This window comes from Sparus aurata, chromosome 21 (genome assembly GCF_900880675.1).
Source record: "Sparus aurata chromosome 21, fSpaAur1.1, whole genome shotgun sequence".
Classification (NCBI taxonomy): domain Eukaryota; kingdom Metazoa; phylum Chordata; class Actinopteri; order Spariformes; family Sparidae; genus Sparus; species Sparus aurata.
The window spans coordinates 924,851-941,301 of record NC_044207.1 but is presented as its reverse complement, the minus strand read 5'-3'; positions in this window follow the sequence as shown (position 1 = coordinate 941,301).

The window sequence follows — 16,451 nt, the reverse complement described above, 5'->3', positions numbered from 1 at the left end:
GAATTTCCCGCACAGTCCTTGGACGGCTTGGAGACCGGATGAAGACAAGGAGACCAGATGAAGACAAGCGCGGTGGACCCGGTCATGGACTCTGCTACGACCAGAAAACAACCCACCACAACAAAAGGCCACTAAAAAGTTATATCGAGAAGAAAACAAAGGTTTTATCAGCGGCAAGTCGCAAGTCTAAACGAAGTTATGACCAAAGCCGGGCCGGCACCTGAATAAACATTGGATATGCGTTCGACTCATGGAGGCAGCTTCAACTTGAACTGGGACTGAAAACAGATGCTGACAGTGTTGTTGCCCTAGCCAAGTATAGAACTGTACTGTGCAAAACAGCAGCAGCATTTCTTTTCACTTTCCCTGAGAAACGATTGTTTCCCAGGCATTGTAAGCTATTACTCTATTCAACATATGTCTGGGTAACATAAGTGTACATCTAAACTAAGAAAATAAATGCCAATACAGGATATGTAATGGCCCTGGTTTCACCTGCAAAGGTCATAATATATTTGCTTTTATCTATTTTAGCTGATGGAAGGATGGACTCCCCAGGTAAGTCTTCTATTTATCAAATCTCTGATCTATGTAAACACATTTGCTGTAAGCAAAAAAGTTTTTCATATTTTAACAACACACTTATATCTACAGGCCACACTGCCCAGTACTGCACTTATACAACTATGGAAAATAAGTCTAAGGACATCATCAGTGTTGTCACTGTGGACAAGAGACAAACCAACCGTAACAGTGTGATCATGGAGAAGCATGCCTTCATACAGACGTTTGACAGCCTTTTGGAGGACCTAATCATCACCAAGATTGTCACAGACAGACACATGCAGATTGCAGCCCTGATGGGTGAGTATATTTATTACAAAAATTAGACACTTGCATGACTGGTTATGGAGACCGTCACTTCTCATCGCTGAATAACAATTGCCAAAATTATAACAATGTAATAATCTAATATTGTGAACAAGCCTTACTATGTCTTTGTTTATTTCAGACCCTAAGAAAGGGAGATACAAAGACAAAGGTGTAATACATTCATTGGACATATGGCATGCGGCAGAAAATTTGACCAAGAAACTTCATGCGGTAAATACACTATAAGTGGATGTTACTGTTGTCAGGTAGAGTTTTAATGGGAAAACTAAGAAGGGATAGGAGGTGGACCCAAACGCAGTAACACACAGAAGGCAAGGGTATGGGGAAACAAAAGGCGAGCTTTATTAACCAAAGCTGAAATCCACAAAAACAAAGGAGGGTCGAAAGAAAAATAAGTCCAAGACCAAAAGGACAAAGTAACAAAGCAATCAGGGCTAAACAAAGTGCAAACAAAAAGCAAAGTTCAAATCAAAAAAGCAAAACTCAAAGTCCAAAAAACACATACCATGGGGAGACTGGAAACAGGCAGAAACAGGCATGAGCATGAGCAGACGTGGAACGAGGCATGAACAGATCCATGAGGTGATGCAGACAGAGACATACAATGACCAGACAAAGACAAGAGGGAAAACAGAGGCTTAAAACATAGACACTAGCCGTTTTTAGACAGAGCACCAAGCCGCCAATTTGCCCGTCCTTTTGGCGGCTCGGTCCGCGGTTTTAGACAGAGGCCGGCAAACTGGGGATCTGTTTTGGTCCGCCGATTTTCCGCCTCGGAGGGTACACTTATTTCCGCCTCGACTGCTATCTAAAAACGTGGCGGCAATGTGCCGGCCTCTGCTTGAGGTGGGCGGAGGTGTCAATGACCTGCACTGTTGTGCAACCCACAGCCGGGGAGTTGTAAAACCAAGAAACAGCTGATCACAGCAGTCAGTCCATCATTTCATCCGCGGACATTAAGATGAACAACTGGACAGCCGCTGAGATCCAGGAGATGCTAGCGCCTCCTTGGTCTCTGTAGCTGTTTGGTTGTGTTAGCTTGTTGTTGTGTCGGCAGGCTAAGACCGGTCGCTACTTTCAAATTAAAAGCCCCCCACTAAGAACCCAGTTCTAAACTCCAATGGGGTGCAATGTAAAGCTCTTATTTTGAAGTCAAATTCGTTGTCACTGTTCACAGCCCAACTTCGAGCTTCACTTCACGTCACATGTTTACACCTACCTCAGAGGCAGCTTTTGGAAAAGGAGGAATATTACGCCTCCGTTTTAGAAAGACAGGCCGGCACATTGCCGTCCTTACCTTGGAGCAAATGTGCCTCCTTTTCTATCTAAAAAGGGCTACTAACAATCAGACAAGGAACAGGTGAGGAGGGAGGAGGCCAGGTGTGGTAATGAGTGGGGGAGGAGCACAGAGGAGAAACATGGAGGGAAACAAAACTACAGACAGAGGGAGACAGAGGAAAAAAACCTTAGACACTTAAAGGACTCGAGACACAAGAGGGGCATGGAAATTCAACAAGGGAAATACACAGGGGAACTTAAAGGACACATGAGACATGAGACAACAAAAACAAAACATGAGACACAAGACAAAAGTCATGGAAATCAAATGCAGGAGAATACAAGACACAAAACCAAAATCTGAACATAACAAACGGACATGAATCTACAGTCATTACAACTGTCTTAACTTTGTGAATAACAATGAAAACAGATTTTTTTCCTTTTTTGCTTCACAGGCTGGGATTGTAAGGGGTCATTCCATCATACTTGTGTGGCTGAGGGACATCTGAGGGACCCTTTGCTGTGTGTCAATCCCCCTCTCTCTCTCCCTGTTTCCTGTCATATCTTCAGCTGTACTATCAATAAAGCCATATAAGGCCAAAAAAATATATACAAAAAAAAAGAAATGTGACCATGGACCACTTGACGAGGCGACCCGTAGTAAAGAGCTCATGTGCCAGGCTCTGCACCACATGAGGCTCTTTAACGAGTCATGTTCAACAGACGCTGGTTGAAGGATGTCGCAAAGTATCTGACCTTTCGGTAAATTAATAACATTGTCTTGTCTGTAAGAATATCTTTTACATTCTTTCCATTAGCAGAACATCTATAGATTGCAGATTTTATTTGGTTAATCACTTTTATCTCTATTGTCCCCCCCACACACCCAGGCTTGCCTTCTCTCCTCCTGTCTATGAAGCAAGGTGCCTTCTCGCTGCATTAGACTACATCCACCACAACCACCTACCAGATTACATCAGCCGGAATAATGAGAAATCGTAAGTCTCATATTTTATTGATTACCTGTGCAATCTTCAAGACAACTGAACATGATCTGTATTACAAAATAACTTGACTTAGTATAATCTGTCGTAGATATAAATTATTTGGCTGGACTGTTGGTTGACAGGAAAGGCAGGGGAGGGAGGGGGACACGCAGTAAATCTTTAAACTGTTGTCTTTTTACATACAAGAGACTCTACAGCAAAAAGTCGTGCAATTACCATGTCCAAACGGTAAAGGTCGCAAAAGACTACAGCTACATCCCTGAGCTGCAGCTTTGCATCCTAAGGAAGCATATAGATGAAGGGGCGCTCCCAAGAAAAGCAAAACGCTGGCCAGGTTACCCAAGGCATCTTGGAAATCTTGCAGGAGTTGTGCCCCCCCGCAACGGCAGAACTGGTCCAGACACAGATTCGCAGAGGACAGGTATGTCATTCACCTACATCCCACATTCTTGTCTGATCAATTTCAAATAGTGTTTGTTATTGTTTTGCAGGCCAAGTCAAAACATACCTCTTTGAAATAAAAACATTTTCAGAAGTCAGTTTAACAAGTCATTCTCTGTAAATGCCAGCTGTACTGTACTAACGTCCAATACTGCAGAAAAGTTTAGATCTTCTGCCCACTATTACCAATTATAATACACTGATTATTATAAGACTGATACTTCTATGTAATGCTCAAACAATCAGCATCAAGCCATTAGTTATATCTGTTCTGCCCCCCCTCCCAATTGTAAACTTGGTTGCGCCCATCCTAAGGTATTAAACCGTTTGCCTGCCCTCGCGGTGTAACAGCATACTGAATTGGAGCGCACCTCAGTATGCTGAGTAGCTCCCCCATACATGAAAACCCATTAGTCAAGTTAGAGTGATTGACAGCCATGAAGCCAATCACAGCCATTTGACCAAACCCACTAGTCCCACTAGTAAACATGCTAACACGGAGCTGCCATCACTGCTGCAGACTGTGAACAGAGCAGAGGTATGAAACAGTTATTTAAAGGAGAACTTCGGTCGATTTAAACATGCAGCTTCATTGCTCAAGCTACCCTTGACTTGCCAGTACCGAAGACGCAAACACATTTGGTCAAACCATTACAGAGCTCCGTGAACGGAGATTTAGCATTGAAAGCTAACAGCATGGGGTCAGAACTTTACACTGTGTTTTAAGCGTCTTAACATGCTCCACATCTCACACCAAAAGTTATGCAACATCAGCAGACACCTTAGCACACAGCACTGTAGCGTGTATGACTCAAACTGAATAAAAAAGTAGTTAAAACAGTGTGTTTGTGCAAGCAGCTACTTACCTGTTTGTTGACATCGGTGTGGTCCGGTAGCTAGACCAAACTAGTCAATCCGTCGAGCGTGCACTTACTCCCTCACTGGCGGAGACGGAAACGTATTCCAGCATTTTCGTGTTTATGTTCATAATGTACATGTCCATGTTACAGCCTGTCATGAGCCATGAGCCTTACAATAGCCTGTTAAGCCTGTTAAGGCCCCCACACACCGCCCAGACGTCCAACTGCCTTATCCGACCACTCTCCGACCACTCCGTTGCCTCTTGTCTGACCCGTTCGGCAGAAAAGTTGCATTGAACACACCGCTTCGACGTGCTGCCTACTCCACAGTAGCGTGTACGTTCTGCGCTTGCGCGAGATGCAATAAGCGGGTGGCGCTTGTGTTGTGAGTTGTAAACGAGAACCTTATGCACGCAACTCTCTTTACTTTCGATCAAAACGAAACTTAACTATTTCCGATAAAAAAACAGCTGCATACTAAACATGCAGCGAGGCATTACCAAACTTACACAAATTAATTCGTCCTGAACGGACATAACAACTAGTCTGGTGCCACTACTGCAAAACAACAAAACGGGGAATGACGGAACGGAGTGCATAGAAAAACAAAGCGCACACAGTATTCCGTCCCTCCCACACACCGCGCTGATTCGCCAGCACACCGCCAATCAGAAGGCCATTCAGCTGGCACACAACCAATCAGAGGATCCAATGGCTCAGACGTCCGACGGCCCTCCTCCTCAGACTTCGCATGCTCAGTCGGATCCGACAACGTCCGTGCGGCTCCGAAAGCTTCCGACGCAGCTGAACACACCAAACATATGTGTTCCCGACCTCGTCCGAGCCTCTCCAAACGCTTCAGACGTCCAACGGTTGGGCTGGTGTGTTCCTACCTTTAAGTGCACACTCGGTGGATATACTAGTTTGGTCTAGCTACCGGACCACACCGATGTCAACAAACAGGTAAGTAGCTGCTTGCACAAACACACTGTTTTAACTACTTTTTTATTCAGTTTGAGTCATACACACTACAGTGCTGTGTGCTAAGGTGTCTGCTGATGTTGCATAACTTTTGGTGTGAGATGTGGAGCATGTTAAGACGCTTAAAACACAGTGTAAAGTTCTGAACCCATGCTGTTAGCATTCAATGCTAAGTCTCCGTTCTCGGAGCTCTGTAATGGTTGGACCAAATGTTTTCGCATCTTCGGTACTGGCAAGTCAAGGGTAGCTTGAGCAATGAAGCTGCATGTTTAAATCGACCGAAGTTCTCCTTTAACTAGTTAATAATGTCGAATTTTGTCTGTAAATAACTCTGTCTTGCTTTGTGGCATGTTAATATTAAGCAAGCCAGGTGGCAAACAATTAGGCCAAGCCAGGTAAGCCAGGTAAAGTTAATGGTAACTGACAGATAGTTTTCTAGAAACATCCACTGATTTTGATATTATTCAACATGATCATTATTCTTTTTGTTAGGAATGCCAAAAAGGAAGAGGAAGATTGACTTCTTTTTCAAGTCAAGTTGTCATGTAAGTGGAGTTATGTGACAGGAGTACATTTGTATTCTTGCATTAATGCCATGTAGGTGTTCATTTACGTAATTTAAAGCTATTTGTTGGAGTTTAAAACCTTCTTTTCAATGAAGGAAATCTCCTACATCAACTCATCCCTGTTACTGCTCTCATTCGTTACACATACAGCTCCTCCAGGTAATGTCCAGATAAGTTCAGAATAGAAAGTGAAAGTGGCTACACTGCTGTACATTGTACACTGTTATTTATGCACTTACTATATAGCTAAAGCAAATAAACTAGTAACATAAGCAGAAAAATCAATGTATTAAATTAAAATGATCATCAAGGTCAGCCATTGTTCTTCTGGTAAAATAATGGTATCTGGTCACAGTGTAGGCAGCACAGAGACACAGGGAGAGGGAGGCACGGTGAAAGCAGTGGCCAGGCAGGGACATGCTCTGGAGATACAGATGATCAGGTGAGAAATTTGAATGAGAACTTAAACAGCTTGATAACATTTGTTTTAACCTAGGTCAGCAGTAAATAAAACTAGTAACATTGGGCCTGATACTGGCATGTAGGTGAGATATAGAGCAAAACCTTTGAGATGAAAACAGTGATTTTCACTTAACGGGAATTTAAAGAGAAGCTTCATCTTGATTCTGTAGGAATCCATGCAATTTCACAGAATATTCCTTTACATGTGAATTCAAATGGTCAATGTTGACCTCAAAACTTCTAAATGTGCGAATTTTCATATATAAAATATCATGGAATTGTGGGAAATGTACTTTAAAAAAAAAATTCAGGGGAAGGGCTCTCATTTGGACCCCCCCCCCCCCCCCAATATCTATACCAGCGGTCCTCAATAGCCGCCGGCCTCCTGTTTGTGGCCCCCGTACTGTTATTCCTTCACCATGTGTTTTGTTTGGGTCAGCACGTGTACACCGGGACTTGTCTCCATGCCAACGTTACAAAGACAGCTGGGTCACTCACCGCTGCGATCGTAACTTTTAACGTTCACTTTCGTTTTCGGAGCATTCGGAGTATTCACATTTTGCCGGTGGCAAGAGATTGAAATGGCGTGTTCCAGGTGAACTGCTATATTAAAGTGGACAGTGAGAATCGGCAACTCATATAAGTAGAAACTTAAAATATTTATTCATTCTCCCTCCGACCAGGACAGAACCCACGGATCTGACAGTGCAGCAGTGACACACACTTATGTTGTTTAACATGTTTTAGCAAGTCTCATCATACATTATCACCTGTAGCGTAACGGACGGGGAGTTCGTCCCTGCAAACACCCTTTCACTCACGGTGCCAAAATTTGTATCATCCTTGTTAAAACTCAACATCATTTAATCACAGAACAAATGACGTGAATTAACCCACAACCATCTTACATATCATCTTATTCACAAACACATTCACGAATCATAATTACACCAACATCAACAGAATACCCAAGAGTCATTGCGCCACAATCCACAAGGGATTAAATATGCCAGGAGAAACTGTGATGAAGATTTCCAGTTCGAAACGGCATTATGAGATGAAGCATAGGAATTTTGAAGAGACATTTCCTCAAAATTCAGAGATAAGCACAACACAAATAAATGCACTGAAATCGTCATATCAAGCTGCAAGCAGGATTCTTGTCACATCTATGTCACAATGAAATAAAATAATGTATGATGAACTGATGGACACAATGTCTGAAGGCAAACAAAAAGAGGAAATATTCAACTATGTATTTTGATTTATGTTAAAATGGAAATTACATTTTATTTTAGTTCGTATTTTGTTGTTTAGAATGAAAAGGACATTTTGTTTTGAATATTACAGTATTATTGCATGTGGCCTGGCAGACCTCAATACATGGACCTTTGAGTCATTGAAAAAAATCTTTGTGGCCCTTTAAGATTTGTATTTGAGTACCCCTGATCTATACCATGGTTATGCCCTTGTGTATACCACACAGACATAGTTACATAAGTTACAACAACACACACCCCATTTACTAAAAGCGCCAGGTCCAGGCTGTCTGCAACATTTATCCTGCATTGTTCAAAAGCCTACTCAATTACGAGTGCTGTTAAGCTAAGTTAAAAGCTAGAGATAGTGATAGTCACAGACAGAGAGGAGAGGGAGAGGACAGGACAGGACAGGACAAGAGCAGTAATAATTATTTTTGTCATTCTAAAAGACTGTCTGGATATAAATGTCAGAATCAGATATTACTGACATTTTAGATTTATTTCCAGGAAAGTTTTATCCAGTTATCCAGAGTCAATTGTCTTGAAATATGTTCAGTTAACTAGTAGATACTGTATCTACTTTGTTTTTTAATTTCTGAGTCAAATGTTGCAGTCTCTGTCAATCTCCAATTAAATTATCACAACTTAATGAATTTTCAACAGATTTTTTAGCAGTATTGTCACAAGTGTCAGATCCTATTATTACACATGATATTCATTCTGGAGTTGTACACATTTGACAGTAAAGACATTGCTGTGTGTGTGTGTGTGTGTGTGTGTGTGTGTCAGTCAGCCAGGTCAGTTGAAATGACAGAGAAAAGAAAAAATAAAGACATCCGCTCATTTTTCAGTGCACCAAAACTCCAAGTAAGTGTGAAGACCTCAGTTACAACATGACAATTTGATATAAGATATCAATAAGAAAGGAATGAAGTAGTTATGAAAATGTTTCATAATGGATTCATTAGGCAAAGCAAAGTCAGAAAATACAGCAGAGCACAGAGAGCCAGAGCCAGTCAGACAGAGCCATAGAGTCTCAGGTCAGTTTTTTGAGCATTTGTTTATTAATGTCATGAAATTAGATCTTCTTTATAGTATTCTAAAGGCAATACTCTTGTTGTATTATGTTTTTTGTATTATGATAAAATGCATTTATCTGATTATGAGAAATCTGATAAACAAACTTAGATGTTTGCCTGATAATTCGTTCGAAGGGGCGGCTGTAGCTCAGTGGGTTGAGCTGGTGGACCAGTGATCAGAAGGTCGCTGGTTCGAATCCCCGGCTCCCCTGGGGTGGGACTGAGCTACATGCTGAAGTATCCTTGAGCAAGATACTGAACCCCAGAATTGCTCCTGATGTGCAGTTGGCACCCTGTAGGGCAGCCACTGCCATCAGTAAGGGTCCTGCAATGAGCTGGCGACTCGTTCAGGGTGTACCCTGGCCTTCGCCCATAAGTCAAACTGGATTTGGCCCCAGTAAGCACCGCAACCCCCCACGGGGGGATAAAAAGCGGCAACATCCCGCAACCCTGAAGGAAAAGCGGAAAAGAAAACGAACGAATTGCATGTGTACATGTTAATTTGATTTAAATCATTTTGTTTCTAAATCTAGACATGTGAAGGTGGACTCAGCCAGTGCTAAGAAAGGTCTTCTACCTGCCTGTTGGAGAGATAGAGAGACTAAAGCATCAAATTGTGGTAAAAGATGCTGTATAAAAGACAGGCTACAACTTTTATTCCTTGTCCCCCCCTGGAATTATTCTCAAAAAATTTACTGTTTATTGTCCCCCCAACTATGAAATGGGATTTTCACCCCTGTGCCCGCCACTCGTGTTAAACACCACCACGCAACTACTGTTACTTGATAATGTCATTAAATAGCATGCTAGCATGCTACGTTGCAAAGCTAGTATGCAATGATTTCTCTCCTTTCTTACAAACATATTACACAATTAAAAGCTCACCAGTCAAACCAACGACTAGAGCGACCTTCCTCCACGAATCGGCCGTCTTTAATTGATGCATCGATCAGGATTTTTGGGGGCGATCACCGATCACCGAAAGCAGTAACTGTCAATCCCGATATTGCCGATCACTGATCACAGCGTCAAATCCATAAATTCTTCTATATTGTTGTCTTGTGTAACTTTCATATATTCAATTAATGATTCTTATTACACAACATTGACATTGTATTATTAAGTATAAAAATTAGGAGATGAGAAAGTATCATGAATTGACCACCGTTTTATCGCAGGCTGAGGCAATGTGCAATATTTCACACTCTAGAGACTCTCTTAGAGACAACTTGGACTCAGTTTACATAGAGCAACTGTAGCTTACTAGTGGGAATGCATGCAGTCGGGGTGGGAATTTTGTCATTTTAGGGCAAGTCCATTTGGCCTTCATTTCACATGGATTATGTATTAAAAACATTTTTTATTACCAATATCAAGTTAATGTTACATTAGAAAACTGTTTTTGTTAAGTAGGGTTAGGGTGAGGTGATTTTTGTGACGCCACACTGAATATTAGTGTTATTGAATATTTCTCCCAATAGAAATTCCCCAAAATTATGGCAAAGCACATTTTCCAAACAAAAATATTGTAGAATAACCAGCAGGAGACCACTGATGTGTGGCGTGATTTTGGTGGCACTACACTCTGAATAATAGTGAAGTTATTGAATATTTTTTGTAGTTTCTCTTTTCAGTGTTGCACTTTGTAGACGGTCCCTGCGCCCTCGTCTCTCAGACGGCTGACCATACAGACCCAGAGGACCGCTGGTTTTGATAAAAATACGATTGTAGCTCGTTGTCTACCTTACTACGGTAGGAAAGAGCCGTCGTTTGTGTTTTAACAAGGTTGCACTTATTGATCCGGGAAGTTCAAATCTGTGAATATATTTCCAACTTTACCGGACTAAATCCTACCACATAAGTCAGTTACGTATCATGTCAAAACCGGCTGCGCTCGCTCGCTGTGCTGTAAGTTTCGTTCTTCTGTTTTGAGACGCTGCTGCTGTTTGAGAGGCTTTCACGTGAGATCATCGTGATGATGAGACTCCACCTGCGCGAACCGCGGACTCACTCAAGTTACTGTGAGTGACTACTGTGCAATCAGGTGGCTGTAATTCGAGGCAAGCCCACTACGCTGACCGGGCCAGGGGCACAGAGGCCACTGTGGCCGTGCGATGAGATTTTTTAAAATTCCCAACATGTGCAGTCAATGCACTCTATATTGAAACGTCATCTGATCGGACTGATTTGATCGATTTTGAGAACTCCGATCAAAACCGATAGGGGCAGTATCGGCCGATTGCGATCGGTTGCCGATCAATCTGTGCATCTCTAATCCCTATTAGAGTTTAGATTCTCTCAAGAGAGTCTGCCCGAGCCCGACCCGGACTGTGGCCGGGTCGATATTTCCCTCCACTATCCTCGGGCCAGGCCCTTGATCAAGGATTTGTGTTTTGTATTTTTTTAATAACTCAAATAATGACTGTAGTTCTAGCTCCAAAACGCGCATATCTCTCCTCCCTCCATGTTGTTTTTGTCGCTGCATGGTCTAACACGTGAGTGAGTTCTCCTCCTGCTGAAAACGTGACTTGTTGCACACGTGACATCACTCCCTGAGACGCAAGAAGAAAGCAAAAATATATATTTTTACCAAGGAAAATGACAAAAATAATACTAACACACAATGACTTGAATAAGTACCTTAATCTGATCACTGGTTTGGAAATATTAACGCATTAGATTAGTCGTTACTGAAAAAAGTGGTCAGCTCATAATTACAGTTAATGTGTCGGCCAGGCCAGGCCGGGCCAGGCCGGGCTTGATTTTGTGAGCCTGATCTAAACTCTAATCCCTATACGCGAACAGGGTCAAATCGTAGAAGACCTGGTGTTCTGCTATGGCAGCAATCAACATTTCCAGCGCCATCTCGGAACGAATGTTTGGTAGGTACCAAAACTATGCAGGTTGTTCTCTGGGACGGACCTGACCAAGGGACGTCAGCAGAATGAGACATCCCCATTGGTTATCGCATGGCTTCTCCACCTTTTCCACCAAGACGCGTCATAGCTCATTACATGAAGTTGGAGGATTTTTAACTTTTTTTTTTCTAATCCGCCTATTTCACCCACCTCTGCCTTTTCCACCTTTCCCTCCTTGTCCGCCTGGCTCCCAATACACAATGAATGACTTCGGGCAGTGGCGTGCACAGACTTTTTGAAGGGCAGGGGCGAAAAGAAAAAAAAGGGCACATACAGCGCGTTCTCGCCACTGAAGAGGGCACTAAGTTCCGTGTGTTGCCAAGGGCACTTTAGACATGTTTATATGTTATACAAATGGCACATTATATAGCCTTAAAACAGACTAACTAGACAGACTACTCAAGTTAATTTGTAGTTAGGATCAGCATCCACGAGAACTGTGTAGAGTCAACATTGGACTGTAAAGAACACACAGAGACATGGATTTATGAAGGAAATAAAAAACCAGAACATTTTCAATTAAGTAGATGCCATTTCCTGTATTCTAGTGCATTTTAACACCATATTAGCACCAGATAATCCAAACTGGTTCTGTGAGATATGGTTCTGGCTCAATATGGATCAAAAAGGGGCCCAACATAAAAGTCATTGCAACAGTAATGTTTCATAGTATTTCTTGGTCTTAATAGTCTTCTGGAGTTTAGTGTGTTTTCTTCACCCAATAGGGCTCTGTGATAAAAACACAGGGAACAATACACATTTAAAATATTTATTTGACACCTCAAAAGAAACAAACTATGATGAAGCATGGACATACAGTGGCAGTTAAAATAAAAAACAGAAAAGTGTGGTGTGCAAAAGTATTCACCGCCCTGAGTCAATACTTTGTACAACCACCTTTCCCTGCAATGACAGCTGCAAGTCTTTCGGGGTAAGTCTCTACCAGCGATGCACATATAGAGACTGAAATATTTTCCCATTCCATCTTGCAAAATAGCTCAAGTTTAGTCTGATTGGATGGAGAGTGTCTGTGAACAGCAATTTTCAAGTCTTGCCAAAGATTCTCACTTGGATTTAGGCCTGGACTTTGATTGGGCCATTCTAACACATGTATATGCTTTGATCTAAACCATTCCATTGTAACTCTGACTGTATGTTTAGGCTCATTATCCTGCTGGAAGGTGAAACTCCGCCCCAGTCTCAAGTCTTTTGCAGACTCTAACAGGTTTTCTTCCAAAATTGTCCTGTATTTGGCTCCATCCATCTTCCCATCCCATGGATTGAACAGTGCTCTGTGAGATGTTCAAAGCTTGGGATATTTTTTCATATCCTAACCATGCTTTAAACTTCTCCACAACTTTATCACTGACCTGTCTGGTGTGTTCCTTGGGCTTCATGATGCTGTTTGTTCAATAATGTTCTCTAGCAAACCTCTGAGGCCTTCACAGATCAGCTGTATTTACACTGTGATTAGATTACACACAGGTGGACTCCATTTACTAATTAGGTGACTTCTCAAGGCAATTGGTTGCACTGGATTTTATTTAAGTGTATCAGAGTAAAGTGGGGTGAATACTTTTGCACACCACACTTTTCAGTTTTCTATTTTTAAAAACCTTGTATCATTTTCCTTCCACTTCACAATTATGCACCACTTTGTGTTGGTCTATCACATGAAATCCCATTAAAATACAATTACGTTTGTGGTTGTAACGTGACAAAATGTGGAAAAGTTCAATGGGGGTGAATTTCTTTTGCAAGCCACTGTATATGTTTCCAACTGAGCTGTGCACTTAAAAAGGCATTTTAAAGAAAAGCATTTTTAAAAATTAAAATAGAATAAAAAATCCCAAATGCTTAGCCTGGTGGGGGGTCAACTTAAACCTGGCGGAAACCCTGATATGCATTGCTAACCCCACTTTTAATTTTACTGGCTAGCTTTAAAAAGCTATTCCCGCAAGACTTAGCTAGGCTAGCTCCTCAGCCTAGGCTTAAACATGTGATGATAGGCATCTCTACCTAATAATAGCACCAGGCTACATACACTAGTATTTAGTAATGCAAAACTGGTAACTTAATAGACAGCTTGCTATATTAGCTACCTACTTCACACAGCAGTAGGATGCCGGGTTGCACCTCAGTCAGTATTAAGTCCCCACTGACATGTGACCATTTGAGAGAGAATGTGTCTAAAACTGAATACGTAAATGCATGGAATGGACTTATTTAACAACGGAAATGTGTTCTTAAAACTTAATCTAGCTGCTATCAATTTATTCCATCATTTACTAAATACAATGAATCTAACTGACCTAGCCTAAATTGTAAATTGAAAATAAAATCTAGAAAGTTTATTAGCCCATCGGCTGTTTGCAAAAAAAAAAAAAAAATTGTAATTAAAGAAAACAGAAAATATGGGCTAATGGCCATACAAAGTGTATTGAACATAAACAGGGTTTAACTTGTTGAGACCATAAAATGACTCTGGGAAAGCTTGCATGCCTTAATTGGAATCAATATTCTCCATCCAATGGCAGCAGTTTAGTATGTTCAAGAGAGCACTTAAGCACGCGTTTATACCACCCAAGACTAGAGGGCAGGTTATCATGTTTTGCCAACCGGGAGTGCGCTTAAACTTGTTTTAACCACCCAAGAGAGCAATTAAGTGTTTTATTTTCTCCTAAGAGGGCCAATGTTTTGCCAATGAGGAGGGCACTTAAAGACGCCCTTTTGCCACCCAAGTGGACAGTTTATCATGTTGTACCCAGCCAAGAGGGCAGTTTAGTGTTTGTTCCACCCAAGAGGGCAGTTTAGTGTGTTTTGCCAACCAGGAGGGTACTTTAGCACGCGTTTTTGCCTCCCAAGAGGGCACTTTAGCATGCGTTTTTGCCTCCCAAGAAGGCACTTTAGCACACGTTTTTGCCTCCCAAGAGCGCACATTAGCACACATTTTGCCACCCAAGAGGGCAGTTGTATTTTGCCAACCAGGTGGGCACTTTAGCAGACGTTTTTGCCTCCCAAGAGGGCACTTTAGCATGTGTTTTTGTCTCCCAAGAGTGCAATTTAGTGCACGTTTTTGCCACCCAAGAGGGCAGTTTATCATGTTTTAAAAAAAATATTCAGAAATAAACAGGCAGTTACACATACATAGGCCAAATATAACATCTCTGTAACATCTCTCCAAGACAGGCATAAGCCTTATCATATACTGTACTTCTGTGTAATTTAGGGGGAGCTGATGCAAAAATCTTAAAACTGTTTGATATCAAAGTCCAGTGTGTCATATTTAGTGGTATTTAGTCCATATAGGGGACCTGACAGAAATGAAATATGATATTCATACACTATTTTTCTTGGCATATAACTGCATGACAATAAGAATTGGGGCGGCTGTGGCTCGGGGGTTGAGGGGTCGTCCAATCAGATGGTTCAATCCCTGACTCCTTTGCTTCTGTGTCCTTTGCTCCTGATGGTTGTGAACAGGGGTGAAAATCCCATTTCATAGTTGGGGGGGACAATAAACAATAACACTTTAGAGAATAATTCCAGGGGGGTACAAGGAATAAAAGTTGTAGCCTGTCTTTTATACAGCATCTTTTACCGCAATTTGATGCTTTAGCCTCTCAATCTCTCCAACAGGCAGGCAGAAGACCTTTCTTAGCACTGGCTGAGTCCACCTTCACATGTCTAGATTTAAAACAAAATGATTGAAATCAAATTAACATGTACACATGCAATCAATAAACTAATTATCAGGCAAACATCTAAGTTTGTTTATCAGATTTCTCATAATCAGATAACTGCCTTTTTCCAGATGAAAGATATCAGATTATGATATTCTCTCTCTCTCTCTCTCTTTCTCTCTCTCTCTCTCTCTCTCTCTCTCGCAGTGTTGCACTCTTGCACTGTCAGCATGTTCAAATCAAATGTTTTAAAACATTTTATCAAAAGTTATGATAATTACAATAATTGCATTATACTGTATTAGTCCTTACCTTACATGTATACAAGTTCTTGTTTATTCACCCAGCAATACAAAACAATGGTATTAGGTGGAAGGTGGCAATAATACACTTTATGTGAACACATCTGACATAATACAGTCCATTAAATATCTTTACAAGAGGTAAAAGCTCCAAACAATCCCAAAACTAAAGGAAATACCTTCAAGAATAATCCAACATAAAACAATTTCTCAAAAATTTATATTTATTGTGTTGTCAACAAACATCTGACAATTATGCCACAAAACTGTATGTATTCTAACTCTCTATCTAGTTAAGACAATTAACTCTGGATAACTGAATAAAACCTTCCTGTAAATAAATCTAAAATGTCAGTTATATCTGATTCTGACATTTATATCCAGACTGTCTTTTAGAATGACAAAAATAATTAATACTGCTCTTGTCCTGTCCCGTCCTGTCCCTGTAGCTTTTAACGTAGCTTAACAGCACTCGTAATTGAGTAGGCATTTGAACAATATAGGATAAATGTTGCAGACAGCCTGGACCTGGCGCTTTTTGTAAATGGGGTGTGTGTTGTTGTAACTATGGAAGCCCGTTTCCACTACAAAAAAAAAATATCCCAGTGGTAAATCATAATTATGAGATAAAAAAGTCGAAATTATGAGATAAAAAGTCATAATTATGAAATAGGGCATGGGCTGTAGGAGCGTGCTGTCTTCAGAGGTGCCAGAG